The following is a 15,263-nucleotide window of genomic DNA, read 5'->3' as shown; positions in this document are numbered from 1 at the left end:
ATTACATTTGTCTATTTAATTATAATTTTTTAAAAATATTACCTATCTAATTACATCTCGAAATATTTAAATACTTCTCAAATAATTATAAAAATTAACTAAACAAATATAAGAAAATTTGAATGAATATTTGAATCAAATAAATAACAAAGCATATAAAAATCTATAAACACATAGAAATGCATAGGAGCACATAAGACCACGTAATTGATATTTAAATAATAATAGAGGTACCTCCCTTTTGAAGTGGTGACTAAATGTAGTCAAATTGCCTAGTTATACTCAAAATGAACAAAAGAATTATGGCACCAATTTAGTTGAAAATAATAATAATCATAAAAGTACTAAAATCACATTAATACATCAAACATAAAGAAACTTAAGAACATCTAAAAATTACAAGTTGACTACATTCAAAAGTAACATAATTAGCTATTAATAAAAAAACAATTATAATAGAGAGCATCCAAAAGTCACAAGAGACTAAATTGCAAAAATTAGAAAATTTTGGGGGCAAATATATAATTTTTCAAAAGTTTAGGGGTCAAAATTAAATAAAAGATAAAGTTTAGGGACCAAATTGTAATTAAATAAAGGGTCTAATTGAAATAAATCCAAAATTTATGGGCCGCAATAAAACTACTCCAAAGATCAGGGACTAAAGTGAATATTTCGATTTCTGATTTGGGTTCTAGGCCATTTATTTTTAGTTGCTTAGACTGGACGCCTTCACCCCAAAAGAAAAATGCTGGCTATCTTCATTAAAAGAGAAACAATTCCAAGTGAAAAAAAATACCCCAATACTCAGATGAAAACCCAGAAAAAGAAACCTCTGGCCAACTGAAAATAAAGAAACTGGCCCATCAGAAAATAAAAAATTAGCCTCATTTTTTTTTCTTTTCTTTTCTTTTTTCCTCCTCTCTTTTTCTTCTTCTTCTCCGGCAGGCTGAAGCTTCAGCCGCTGCCAGCCATGGTGGCCGCCGGCAGCGCCACCGCCAGACCGATCACCGGCAAATTTTTCGATCACAAAATTTCACAAAAATACACCTCCACTCAACTTTTCACATAGAATTCGTTTTTTGGTTTAGTTTTTTACAAAAAAAAAATGGATCAAAAGTGGTGAAAATGCCATAAAACAGCCCAGTTTTTATTTTTTGAAATCACTATAACCTTCACAAAAAATCATAAAATTTATACCAATACACTCCTTATGATTTTTACAACATAACTATAAGTTGAAATTAATAAAAAGCAACAACAATATAACAAAATTAAACCAAAACAGTCCAAAAATAAAGAAAAATTGTTCACATACTTCTAAGGTTCAAAATTTCAAAAATTTTGTATAACCAAACATTTTCGGACCTATACTAGCTAATGGTCATTTATTGTGACTAAACAACATGCACAATATTCAGTTTTTTAATTCGTTTTTCCATTTGAGCAATTTTTTCAAACACTTGGCATGCATACACAAAATTTATTTCCTTTTGCCTAATCTTGCTTGTAGCTGAACCCCAAATCTTCCACAACACAACAATAACAAAACCAGCAAAATAAAGCGACAAACAAGTAGCCAAAAATGCATTTAATCTAATTAATTACGAAAAAGAAAAGCTGGAAAAAAGAAAAAAAATACTTCAATGAAGGTTGTATTCCCTTGACTGAAGTTTTTGATACAATTTCGAGTTTCAATCCAACCGGTTGCTGCCTTGTTGTGTTTGAGTTGTATGTGGGTATGTTGTGTGAATTGAGAAAAGAGAGGGATAGAGCCGAGAGGGTGAGGGAGATTTTCTTTTTTTGTGTGTGTGTGTGTGTGTGTTTGTCTAGAGGATATGCTGTGAGTTGAGAGAGAGAAAAAAATGGCCGAGAGGGAGTATTCAGAGTGGAGTGCCTTTCTCTTCTTTTTTTTGTCTTCTCTTCTTGTCTCTTGAGAGATAAGCCGAGAGATGAGTTTTGCTGGAGTCTTGTCTGTGATTAGGTTGGTCAAAAATGATGGTCTCTTCATCAAATTACAAGAAAAAACCATGGAATAAAAATGATGGATTTTTCCAAATGAAAAGAAAGATGCATGGAAATTGAGTGGCAAAATGGGTTAATAGTGGTTTTGGTATGGAAAATAATTAAAATGTGTAAATTTGGTCATGACTTTTTTTTCCTTTTCTTAAAAATAAAACAAAAATGAGAAAAATAAAAAATAAATGAATAAATAAAATTAAAATACAGGAAAACACATAGCTCATTAAATAGATAAAAATCCAAGAAAACGTTAAAAATTGACAAAAATTTGGTGTCTACAGTTTGCCCCTCTTTATCTAGAGTTTCAAAGAAATTTAAGACGAAAATGTAGACACCAAATTGTTTACCTCTCTCTTCTAACTGTACCCGAGCCAAAATAATAGGCCAACACTTGGCTAAAGTAATTGGACAAAAAGATGCAATGAAATTATAAAATACGTGACCGAACTCATGTAAAATTGCCTACGTATCCTGCCATGAGAATCAGGTCAAACGTAGTTCGAATACAGGTGAACCACAATGAAACAAGTGCATTAACCATTTGTGATCTTTGCAGAGTCAAAGAAGTCTGAACTCTTAGAACTTCTAAACATAAAACACAAAATGAAAGAGAAAGCACAATTGTTAATCAAAACAGTCAAGAAAAGTAAATTATCATAATTAGAAAAAGATGCGTGGAGAGACGCGGTTATGCTCCAAGAAGAGGAATAGAAGGGTGCGTGACGGATGCTGAGACTCGCAAACAGGAAATTAAATTTGATTTGTCAAGAATCTGGACTGTTCAGTGGAACTGAATCGAAACCTAAACGCCTAACATGAAAATGAAAATATTCTTGAAACCTAAATAATTTGTGGGATAAAATAACAGATTAGTGGGATAAAACCCGAACCCATTAAAATAACAGATTGGTGGGATAAGACTTGAACCCAGTTAAATAACAGATTGGTGGGATAAACCCGAATCCAATTAAATGACAGATTGATGGGATAAGACCCGAGCCCAATTAAATATAAATTGGTGGGATAAAATTCGAACCCAATTAAATGACAGATTTGTGGGATAAGACCCGAGCCCAATTAAACGCAGATTAGTGGGATAAAACCTTAATTCAATTAAATACAGATTGGTGAGATATGAATTAAATGACAGATTAGTGGAATAAGATCCAAACCCAATTAAACGCGGATTGATGGGATAAAATTCAAACCCAATTAAATATCAGAAGAAATGAAAACACAAGTCCTGTACTATCAAACTGGAAGATTAAAATACATATTGCTCAAAAATAATAAACAATGATAAACTTACTTGGTGGATTTACAATCTTCTTGATTTTTCAAACTTTAAAAGAAAAGGAATGATGATTCATCTTTCCTTTCTTTGAAAATGTACACTCAAGTTTGGAGCTCAATCCTTTTACAATTTGCCCCAGTGTGAATCATGCTATATCAGTGCTGCATTACATAATTTCACCTACAAAGAAAAAAGGAAACAATTGTGATGTAAATACTGCCACCATCATGTGATCCCTTTGCCTTGAGAACTGTATAAACATGAGTTGTAATATCGACAAATTGCTCCCTTAGATTTGGTCCACAACCCCTTCAGAATTTGTACAACTTTCTAATACCAATTATCCATACTTTATTATCATAGGACCTTCAATTTCATGACTCCTTTAGGATAAATTATAGGGGATTATTTTTTGAATGAGACCCAATAAATGAGAAATATAAATTATTGAAAATGTATTATTCATCACTCAATGATGCTGATATGAAATAATATAGAATAAATAAATAGAATAACAAAACAAAATTATTGGATTTATGAACATGGATCCAAGGATCAAAAGTTGGATACATATTTAGAGAACGGCCTTTGATGGAGAAAAATGTTCCATTTGACCTCTTCAACATCATCCACTCTGGAATTAATTGTCGGCAAAAGAACAATAGTATGAAAGAAACTCAATCAACATAGTCACCAACTTTCAGATCTCAATATCTCGTTATCCATTCATGATGCTCTTGTATTTCAAAATCTTACCTTAACACCCTTTTGGGTTTTCACTAAAGTTACCCCTACCCTTTTTTTCTCTCTCTTGTTTTGTTTTTTGTGTTTTCTTCTCTTTTTTTCTTCTTCTTTTTATTTTTATTTTTTTTAAATGTGCCCTTTCAGGTTTTCACCTTGATACATAAACAAGACAATTTTAATCCTAACTATATCAATCCAGTCATATTTTGACAATTAGTGGTATCAGTGAGACAATCTTCTCTAACATGTTTCAAAAAAATTGTATTTACATCATTGCTAATCGATTAAGAAAATATTTTTTCAAAGTACTGCAAAAGATGAAAGTCGACAAGCTTTGGCTCTTGTGATTAGGATCGGATGGAGTAGTAAAGAAAAAGTTAAGGTTTGAAAGTGGATCGTATGATTGGTTTGGAATAATTTGAAATAGCATTCTTTCAAAAAAAATTTGATTCGGTGTAGGGTTGGAAAGAAATAAAAATTTTGCCCCAGTTTAATTCTAAACGAACTTCTCTATTTTTCTTTTCTTTTTCTCTTTTTTTTTTCTTGTTCTTTTTTTTCTTTTTTTTTTCTTGTTCTTTTTTTTTTCTTTCACAAAGAAATAAAATTACCCCAATACGGGGTTAGTGATCTTAAGGGGCTGCCAAGCGAAAAGGATAAGTTATTCTGAAAAATCAAAAGAAAAAAATTAAGGATAAGATAGTGAAATGAAAAAAAGTAAAAAAAGTCTGCCTTAAACCCGTCTCTTGCAGTAATTTTAAAGAAATTTTTTTATAATCAAATGAAAAATTTTTTGCACATGTCTGTATTGATTGGTTGAGAAAAAATTTGTCTATCTATTTCTATAAGGATAAGCGCTCCTTCGGGTAACACTTTTTAACAATGAATGGTCCTTGTCAATTGGGAGCAAACTTTCCTTTAGTCTCCACTTGCATTGGAAGAATCCGTTTTAAGACCTTATCTCCGACTTCAAACAAATGAGACTTAACTTTTTTGTTATATGTACGAGCCATTCTTCGTTGATAATATTGTCTATGACAGACGACATTCAAACTCTTTTCATCAATTAGAGACAACTGCTCATAACGTTCCTTGACACATTCAGTTTCTTCTATCTGAGCTTCCATTAGAATACGTAAGGAAGAGATTTCAATTTCTGCAGGCAATATTGCTTCCATTCCATACATAAGAGAGTAAGGAGTTGCTCCGATAGAAGTCCTGATCGTAGTTCTGGACACCATCAATGCATAAGGCAGTTTCTCATGCCAATCCCGTTGTATTTCAATCATCTTACGAATGATCTTCTTCAAATTCTTATTTGCAGCTTCCACGGCTCTATTCATTTGAGGTCTGTAAATAGCAGAATTTCGATGCCTGACCTTAAAATGTTCACATAATCCATCCACCATGCCATTATTGAAATTCTTTGTATTGTCACTGATCAGTGTCTCCGATACCCCAAAACAACAAATGATATTATTTTCTCAAAAAATTTGATACCACTTTCTTAGTCGCATGCTTATAGGATGTAGCCATCGAATTCCAAAATGATGACATCCAAAGGATCAAAAGATTTTATTTATGGCCATATGAAAATAAAATAGAACATACATAATAAATAAATAAATAAATAATAATTTTAAAATGCAAGAGATGTCCTCCATTCCATGGAGTTCAAGTTTCATTGAAACTTCACAAAATGACAAATATACAGATATGACTGCTATTTAAGATATATGTAATTCAAGCCATTATTTCCGTTTCAGCAATTTCCTTGAATAAGACAAGCTATATTAAATGAAACGAAGATAAAGGTCCAAGAAACAAAAGCAATTTCTTTTTAATAAAATATCCAGATTACAACCTTATCTGGATATGAATCTATACTAAAAGACAATCCTCTTAAATTTATCGAAATTCTTTTCTAGATGGAAGATAATCAATAGTCCAATTTTGAAAGGCTCCTTCGAAAATTGGCAAAAATTCTGAATCCTTCAATGACCCTTCTTTGCAAGTAGTCAATTGAGATAAATCTATTTCAACCTTTTCAATAAGATCCTCCTTCTCTGACACTATTACCTCTCTTTCAAGCATAAGAGATTTCGACTTTTTCTCAAAAATATCATCTGTATTTTCAGTCATGGATTCTTCAGCAGGCAGTAGTCTTCTTATTCTCACATGATCAACTTTCATTATGTCAAACAGCTCAGTTTCATCTATGATGTACTGCGTAGGATTGATAAAATTTTCATCAGCAATGATAGCCTCTACAGTACTCACATGTTCAGGTAAAGGATTTTTATTGACATTCAGTCCTTGTTCTCCTTTTCTCCTGAGGATGATATCTCCAGCGTCAATCATATCTTGAATTTTATGTTTTAGAGCCCAACAGTTAACAGTTGTGTGGTCTAGACTTTTGGAATGATAAGCACAAATAGTTTGTGGATCATAGCCAGTGGAAACACCTTTGGAGTAGATTTTGAGGGATACAATACCTATTTTATCTACTGCTTTAAGTTACTCACACAATTGATCAATAGGTCGGCCCAAATCTGTGAAAGTTCGGAATGGCTTTTGGGTTTGATTAGCATTGGTTTGGAATGAATTTTGAATGGAATTGTTGTTTTGTAGGGCTAGTCTGGGATGATAAATAGGACGAGATTGATTTTGAACGGTAAGTTGTGCAGCTGGAGGTAACGGTGGAGTGTTCAAGTGACTTGGTTGGGAATGATGAAATTAGGAAGTAGTGTGATAAATCGATTGAAGGTTAGGGTAATGTCGATAAGGGACAGCATGGGAAGAATGGTTTTGAACTCTGGGTCTGAAGGACGGGCCTTGATCCCATACAAAAACAATTTTTCCTTCTTTCTTATTGAACGGGGGCTTTTTTCCATTGTTGCTTTGATTCTGTAGAACATTCAACTGCAACTTCAATGCCGATACATTAACAATCTTTCCTACCTTGACAAATTCATCTACTCCTCCAATTTGTTAATAATAGCAGCAAACGAACTTCCAGTCATACGAAAGATCTCTTAAAGTAGGATGGGTCACGAGCTTTGATGAAAGTACGAACAATCTCCTCCTCAGTCATAAAAGGCTCCACTTTGACAGCTAACTTTCCCCACCACTTTGCATAGGTCTCGTGATCTTTTGATAGGTTTATATTAGTACTCTCGAGTGTTGTTCGCGTTGGTGCTAACTCACAGTTAAATTTATAATATTTTACAAAAGATGTTGACAGATCCAACCAGGTTTTGACCTTTCCAGACTTCAAATTTGAGTACCAGTTTAGATCATCTCTTTCCAAACTTTTCGAAAATAGACGCATAGATAAATTTTCATCACTCACGGGTTTACCTAATTTGTTAGCAAACATCTTGATATGCATTTTAAGATTTTCAGTTCCATCATACTTACTGAACTTGGGAGCTTTGAATCCCAATGGCAGCTGAATATCTGAAAAAAGACATAATTCATTGTAGTCCAACCCACCATACTTGCTCAATTCTTGATTTTTCTTCAAAAATTCATCGAATCGATCCAACTTCTCAATAGACCCTTATCAATAGGTACGGATTGTTCCTCCATCTCCGTCTTTCCTTGAGATGCAGTATCCCACATAAAAAGGTTCTATGATGTGGTGGTGGTGTCCCTGAGGGTTGGAAAAATGTTCAGATTAGCTTGTGGATGAGTTTGAGGGATTTGATTAGTGGTTGGGTTCATTAATGCATAATTCGAATGCACATAGAAAATGTTTGGATTCAGTCGGGTAAAGATATTTTTAAAAGAACTAGTGAAATGTAGAAGGAAAGTTGTTTGGATATTGGATGTGTGAAACGGTTGATGGTCTTGTATAGGTGGGTGATTATCAACATGTTCTTGATCGTTCGGGGCACCACCACCACTATTGCTTGCAACCAACTGATCAATTACCCACATTTGTGCAATCATTTTAGCACTCAATTCATTAAACTTATCAAGTACCTCACTTAATTGAGCTCCCAAAATAGTCAAATACGGTGACACAACTAAGGCAGATCTCTCCAAAGTTTCTGACACTGAACTCATGCTTACAGACTGTCTCAAGACTCTACTTCAAGACCTAGTGATGATGGGGCTCCTTCGTGAAATTATGTTTAAAAATACCTGAGAGAGTATAGGAGAAACTGATTCAAAAATTTATTCTCAACTAGACCTGTCGAACTTTTATTTCGAAAGAAGAAAAGGAAAAAGAAAAAAGAAAAGAGTTAGAAAATATTTAAATAATTCGGATGCATGTTCTATGTGGAACCTTTTTCTATCAAGGGTCGGTCTAGTATGATGCAACACCTTCGAAGTGAGGCTTATTCATAAAACCTGTGTTTCAGAAATAACTTTACACAAGATAAGGATCATTTCATTAATGAATTTCAAAATCTTATACATCATCTATATCATTTCTCGAAACTGATTTCGTACAAGATCATTGAACTTTTTCAATCTATTTATCACAGTGTCTTTTGCCTCTCTGGAATAGGGGTTCTGCATGTGTTCAGCTTGATCATACAACTTACCTCACTTTCTTTTCAACTCCTGGTGTTTTTTCTACATTTCTTCACACAAGCTTTTATTCTTCTCTATCAGGCCCTTGTTCATTTCCACAGATTGCCTTAACTATGCATTTTCTCTATCCTTCACCTCAATGATAGCTATTAATTTCTTGATTTTCTCGAACTGTTCCATTGGTGGTCGCTTAGCATTAGAGTCTCTGAACCATTCTTCGTATTGAGAGGTGACTAAAGCCATCTGCTTAAGTTGTGAAATATAAACGATATCCTCATCATTAGAAAATGTTCCTCAAGTTTCGATAATTGGTATCTTCATTGAAATTTTGCTCGGACAGATCCCTTTGTCAAAACTGATGGTAAATCTAGTCATATCAGGTGAGAGTGGTACTCCTTGAATACATCCTAACTGTCTAAGAAATCTTTTCAGAATGTATACCATGATGCCTTGAGTTCCCAATAGTAGTATAAAATCTGATGACTTGGTGCGCAGAGCGGGGTTGAAACAGTCGGTCCAGTCTAGCACCTATCTAATCTTTTGATCTGGCAATAACCTCAGAAAGTCCAACCATTCTAATGCATTTCTTGACAAATTACTTTTGTCAACTCTCTTATGATGGGTAGCTATCCAATTATACCCAATCAACAGTAGACCATCAGAAGCAGATAAGTGTCTCTGAAAATATTCCATGGCCCATATATGTAAGATTCGATTTGGCTTATAAAAGAATTTTGACCCCTTTTGACAATTAGTACACCTAACAAAAATGTCAGCCAACACAGTTAGTATTATAAAGCCTTGTCAATCCTTAATCCCAAAAAACAGGTCAGACAGAAGTTTAGTGATCTTGAAATCAATTTTCTTATCTTTTTTAGGGAACAAATAAATCCCTGCCATCACAAGTCCATATACCAGCAGCTTCTTACATTCCTATGTTGCCTTAGATGCAAATGAAAAATCCTGCGAATGCTTATCAAATCCGTCTTTCGTTGCGAATCTATCAAACAAAAATTTTACATCTATGCTATAATATGATCCTCGCACTATAGACTCATTTAACCCGATAAAATGAAAAAACTCGGTCTTGCTAGAAGCAACCGAAAATATCACCGTTGTACCCTTTACTGGTAAATTCAGAAGTCCAGCTACCTCTTCAATTGTCAGAGTCAGCTCCTTATTTCCTATCTTAAATGTTGAACCGTTGGGATCCCACAGTTGAATTAAAGCCTTTACCAAATACCCATCGGATTCAATGTCTTTGAAGTCTCCAATTGGCTCGAGATAGGAGGCAACTTGATTGATTTCACTAAACAAGAGAAGTTCAGGCCATTTTCGAACCTCCATTGGAACCAATAACAACTGACTAATTCGTTGAGGTTTGTCCATCTGAAGCATGTACCTTGATTAAATACCTTACCTACAGGTCTCACTTCTCCGATTTTACAAAAATTTAAACATGAATATCCTATAGAGGGTTAGATACCCAGGGAAAACAAGGTTGGCATATTCCAAAAATGGGATTCCCTAAATGACATTCTCTCTAGGACTAATGCATGATAACAGTTTATTAAAAGAATAAATATGCAATACGATAATTAAAACACGACCTAAGGGTGCCCCATTTAGATGTGGAGGTAAGTCTAAAAGTGACATGCACACATATACATAGTATTAATGCGCTCGACTGAAATTTAAACGTGATATTTATAAAATGCGATCTGCCCTAAATGAGTACCATACTAGAACTCTTATTTTTAGGGTTTATGAATGCAATAAGAGAATAAAACAATTGTTAGTTTTTTTGATAAACAACACATAATAGATTGGAGCAACAAAATAATACCGAAATATAAGATAAAGAAAAAGAAAGAGGGGTAGAATTCCTCCCCTCGTGTCTAGTATTCTTAATAGGGTAGATGAAGGCTCTACCCTAGGTGATTTTTAAATGGATGCATGAGGTTGGGCTCATTAATACATCTAGATTCGATAAGGTTTCAGATCCCCAAACCTTCAAACAAAAGTGCGAAAGGTCATCAATCCCAAAACCCTTAGTCGGTGGCTCAAGTGACCTCTCAGACATTATTACGTGTATGTCGTGCCACGACCACATGTGCAATTGGATCGATCGTAATCCTAATAGGAAGGAGTGGTGTGACAATCACTAAAAGAAAATAAGATAAAGGGTTAAAAAGAAATAACGTATGCACGTATGAAGTGCTCCTTTGAGGGGAGAGAATAATACTATTAAACATGTTTTAAAGGCTCCAAGGTAATATCACTCCCCATCCCCAAAATGCATAGCGCGATTCGAGCAAGTATAAATAATAAAAGTAAATAGACAAATCATTCATCGCATATACAAAAAAACAAGGAATGAATACTAGTGTGAAATGTAAAACACCCTAAAAAGGAAAAAATGCAACCTTAGACATCCAAATATGATAAGTGAAAGGGTTAGAAGGAGAAAAGACAACTAAACCAAGTAGTTGGACTCACCAGTGGAGTCGCCAAACTGTCGTGCCCCATTTTTCACGATGAAAAAATATATTTACAAATGATGTGATTTTTATTTAAAAATAAGTAAAAAGGGATCTAAAATAGGACTTTAAAGAATGCGATAGTTTAGGTCCAAAATTTAGTCTAAAAAGGATTTTCTAAGAAAATAGGAGTCGCGCCTTGGTATTGAATTTAGATGTATCAAGTCACCCAAAAATATTTTTAACAAAAAGTAGATAAAACCCTTTTTGACAACTCCAAGTCTTTGAAAAATAAGAGAAAATGAGTTCGGGAGTCAGGCTGAAGAAAGGGAAAGTAAAGATTTGATTAACTCAAATTTAAGGTACCCTTTCAATCTAATCTATGTTAGTTGCGAGATTTAGTCAAAAATATTTTTAACAAAAAGTAGATAAAACCCTTTTTGACAACTCCAAGTCTTTGAAAAATAAGAGAAAATGAGTTCGGGAGTCAGGCTGAAGAAAGGGAAAGTAAAGATTTGATTAACTCAAATTTAAGGTACCCTTTCAATCTAATCTATGTTAGTTGCGAGAAATAGTCAAAAATTTTCCTAATCTAACTATTAAATTTGTCACGTTTGGATGTTTCTTACATGGATGCAAATCTAAATTTATAAAAAATATCGAAAGGAACAAAATGTCCATTCAAGAATTTAATTGATATCAATCGCATTTATTACGAATGCCCAAATAATCCCTTGAAAAGGTCACTAGTATGCAAAAATGAAATTCAAAAGAAAAGAAAATTAAATTATATATATAGATATAAGTGATCAAGGAAAAAAGGATGCAATATAATGGGTACGAGAGGTAAAAACTCGTGACATAATTTTCTTATACAGAGATTAAGGGGGTATTTAAACTAAAAAGTTATGATCACCCATTTTCCATGTTCAAAGAGTACTTCTCCTAATTTATACAAGCAAATGAACTAACTTATTTACAATTTCTTAAATGAGATGTAATCATAAATGATATGATTAACACATATAGAGGATAGAGGGTAGATGATAATATAATAGAAAATATCATACAAATGAGAAAAAATCCTAAAAAATATGCATGAAAATATAATGAATGTCACGCAAAAGATGAATCTAACGCATGAATGATTTAAGGGTCTAGTATTGGACTAACCTATTTCTAAAAGTCCTTACTAGCGTTGGACTAGCAAGTAAGCAGAGGGAAAAACCACAACTAGCGTTAGTTTAGTGTGGTGACGTCATGTATTAATAATACATAGTAAAACAAATAAGACATAAATTAAAATAAATAAACACATAAAAGCACGTAATACGTAGCACATAAACATAATATCTAGATGCAAAAATTCTAAAGAAAGCAGATAAAGCACATAACGCATAAACCATGCAAACACACAAAACCTACATATTACAGCGGGGAGTCTAACTACAATCTAAAATGGAAAAATATAATAAAATAAACCTATCTATCCTATCTATTATAATAGGGGGCCTAATTACATTTTAAAATGGAAAAATATAATAAAATAAACCTATCTATCTTATCTATTACATTTGTTTATCTAATTACAATTTTTCAAAAATATTACCTATCTTTTACATCTTGAAATATTTAAATACTTTCCAAATAATTATAAAACTTAACTAAACAAATATAAGAAAATTTGAATGAACATTTGAATCAAATAAATAACGAACCATATAAAAATATATAAACACATAAAAGCACGTAGGAGCACATAAGAGTACGTAATTGATATTTAAATAATAATAGAGGTACCACCCTTTTGAAGTGGTCACTAAATGGAGTCAAATTGCCCAATTTATACTCAAAATGAACAAAAGAATCATGGTACCAATTTAATTGAAAATAATAATAATAATAAAAGTACTAAATTCACATTAATACATCAAACATAAAGAAACTTAAGGACATCCAAAAATTACAAGTTGAATACATTCAAAAGTAATATATTTAGCTATTAACGAAAAGAAACAATTATAATAGAGAGAGTTAAAAAGTCACAAGAGATTAAATTGCAATAATTAGAAAATTTTGAGGGAAAAATATAAATTTTTAAAAGTTTAGGGGTCAAAAGTAAATAAAAGATAAAGTTTAGGGGTGCAATTACAATTAAATAAGGGCTTAATTGAAATAAATCTAAAATTTATGGGCCACAATAAAATTACTCCAAAGATTAGGGACTAAAATGAAAATTTTGATTTTTGATTTGGGCAAGAAGAAAGGCTCTGGGCCATTTATTTTTAGTTGCTTGGACTAGACGCCTTCGGTCCAAAAGAAAAATGCAAGCTATCTTCATTAAAAGAGAAGCAAGCCCAAATGAAAAAATTACACCAAAACCCAGATGAAAACCCAGAAAAAGAAACCTCTAACCCAACCGAAAATAAAGAAACTGGCCCACCAGAAAATAGAACATTAGCCCATTTATTTTTTTTTCTTTTCTTTCTTCCTCCTCTCCCCTTTTCTTCTTCTTCGGCAGGCTGAAGCTTCAGCCACTGCTGGCCATGATGGTCGCCGGCAGCGCAGCTGTCAGACCAGTCACTGGCAAATTTTTCGGTCATAAAATTTCACTAAAATACACCCCCCCATTTAATTTTTCGCGTAGAATCCGTTTTTGGGCTTAGTTTTTACAAAAAAAAAAATGGATCAAAAGTGGTGAAAATGCCATAAAACAACCCAATTTTTATTTTTTGAAATCATTATAACCTTCACCAAAAATCATAAAATTTATACCAATACACTCCTTATGATTTTGACAACATAACTATAATTTGAAATCAATAAAAAGCAACAACAATATGATAAAATTAAAGCAAAACAGTCCAAAAATAAAGAAAATTGTTCACATGCTTCTAAGGTTCAAAAATTCAAAAATTTTGGATAACCAAACATTTCCGGACCTATACTAGCTAATGGTCATCTATTTTGACCAAAAAACATGCACAATATTCAGCTTTATAATTCTTTTTCCATTTGAACATTTTTTTCAAACACTTGGCATGCATACACAAAATTTATTTCCTTTTGCCTAATCTTGCTTGTAGCTGAACCCCAAATCTTCCACAACATAACAATAAAAAAACCAGCAAAATAAATCGACAAACAAGCAGCCAAACATGCATTTAATCTAATTAATTAAGAAAAAAGAAAAGCTGGAAAAAAGAAAAAAGAAATACCTCAATGAAGGTTGTATTCCCTTGGCTGAAGTTTTTGATGCAATTTCAAGCTTCAATCCAGCTGGTTGCTACCTTGTTCTGTTTGAGTTGTGTGTGGGTATGTTGTGTGAATTTAGAAAAAGGAGGAATAGAGCCGAGAGGGTGAGGGAGATTTTCTTCTTTTTTTTTTTTGTTTGTGTGTTTGTCTAGAGGAAATGTTGTGAGTTGATAGAAAGAAAAAAACGGCCGAGAGGGAGTATTGAGAGTAGAGTGCCTTCCTTTTCTTTTTTTGTCTTCTCTTCTTGTCTCTCTCGAGAGAGGCCGAGAGATGGGTTTTGTTGGAGTCTTGTCTGTGATTAGGTTGATAAAAAATGATGGTTTCTTCACCAAATGACAAGAAAGAACCATGGGATAAAAATGATGGGTTTTTCCAAATGAAAAGAAAGATGCATGGAAATTGAGTGTAAAAATGGGTTAATAGTCGTTCGGTATGGAAAATGATTAAAATGTGTAAATTTAGTCATGACTTTTTTTCTTGTTTTCATATTTTCCTTTTCTTAAAAATAAAACAAAAATGAGAAAAATAAAAAATAAATGAATAAATAAAATTAAAATACAGGAAAACAGATAGCTCATTAAATAGATAAAAATCCAAGAAAACGTTAAAAATTAACAAAAATTTGGTGTCTACACTGCACGGTGTGTTGGCTTGTAAGAAAACAAGCAGCCCGTGACACAAGGAACTCAACAAGTAAACTAGCAAATATAGCATTCCACAAATTGCTTGAGTTATTAGGATAGTTGCCTACCTAGCATGACAACGTCGAGTCATTTCCTTGAGTGACCTTCTTAATAGTTCAAAATAACACGTACACCATTTGCTTTAGATGTAGGCTTCCAAGAAGAAAATATGTACATTAACCACACAATAAGTTGTTATTGCAACTCAGATGCCGGGACAATGTGGTAAATTCCATAGCGATAAAA

At 32.9% G+C, this 15,263-nt stretch overlaps 1 long non-coding RNA gene across 1 annotated transcript; it reads right to left on the bottom strand.

The window, feature by feature from the left end:
• Positions 1–3,210: 3,210 nt before the first annotated feature.
• On the bottom strand, positions 3,211–14,611 carry LOC140008908 (uncharacterized). Its single transcript, XR_011816209.1, has 2 exons — positions 14,298–14,611; positions 3,211–3,493 (listed from the first exon to the last, which is right to left on the bottom strand). It is a non-coding gene; the product is annotated as an uncharacterized lncRNA (long non-coding RNA).
• Positions 14,612–15,263: the final 652 nt, after the last annotated feature.

Source organism: Coffea arabica, chromosome 1c (genome assembly GCF_036785885.1).
Source record: "Coffea arabica cultivar ET-39 chromosome 1c, Coffea Arabica ET-39 HiFi, whole genome shotgun sequence".
NCBI classification, from domain to species: domain Eukaryota; kingdom Viridiplantae; phylum Streptophyta; class Magnoliopsida; order Gentianales; family Rubiaceae; genus Coffea; species Coffea arabica.
This window is presented reverse-complemented; position numbering and strand designations above follow the sequence as displayed.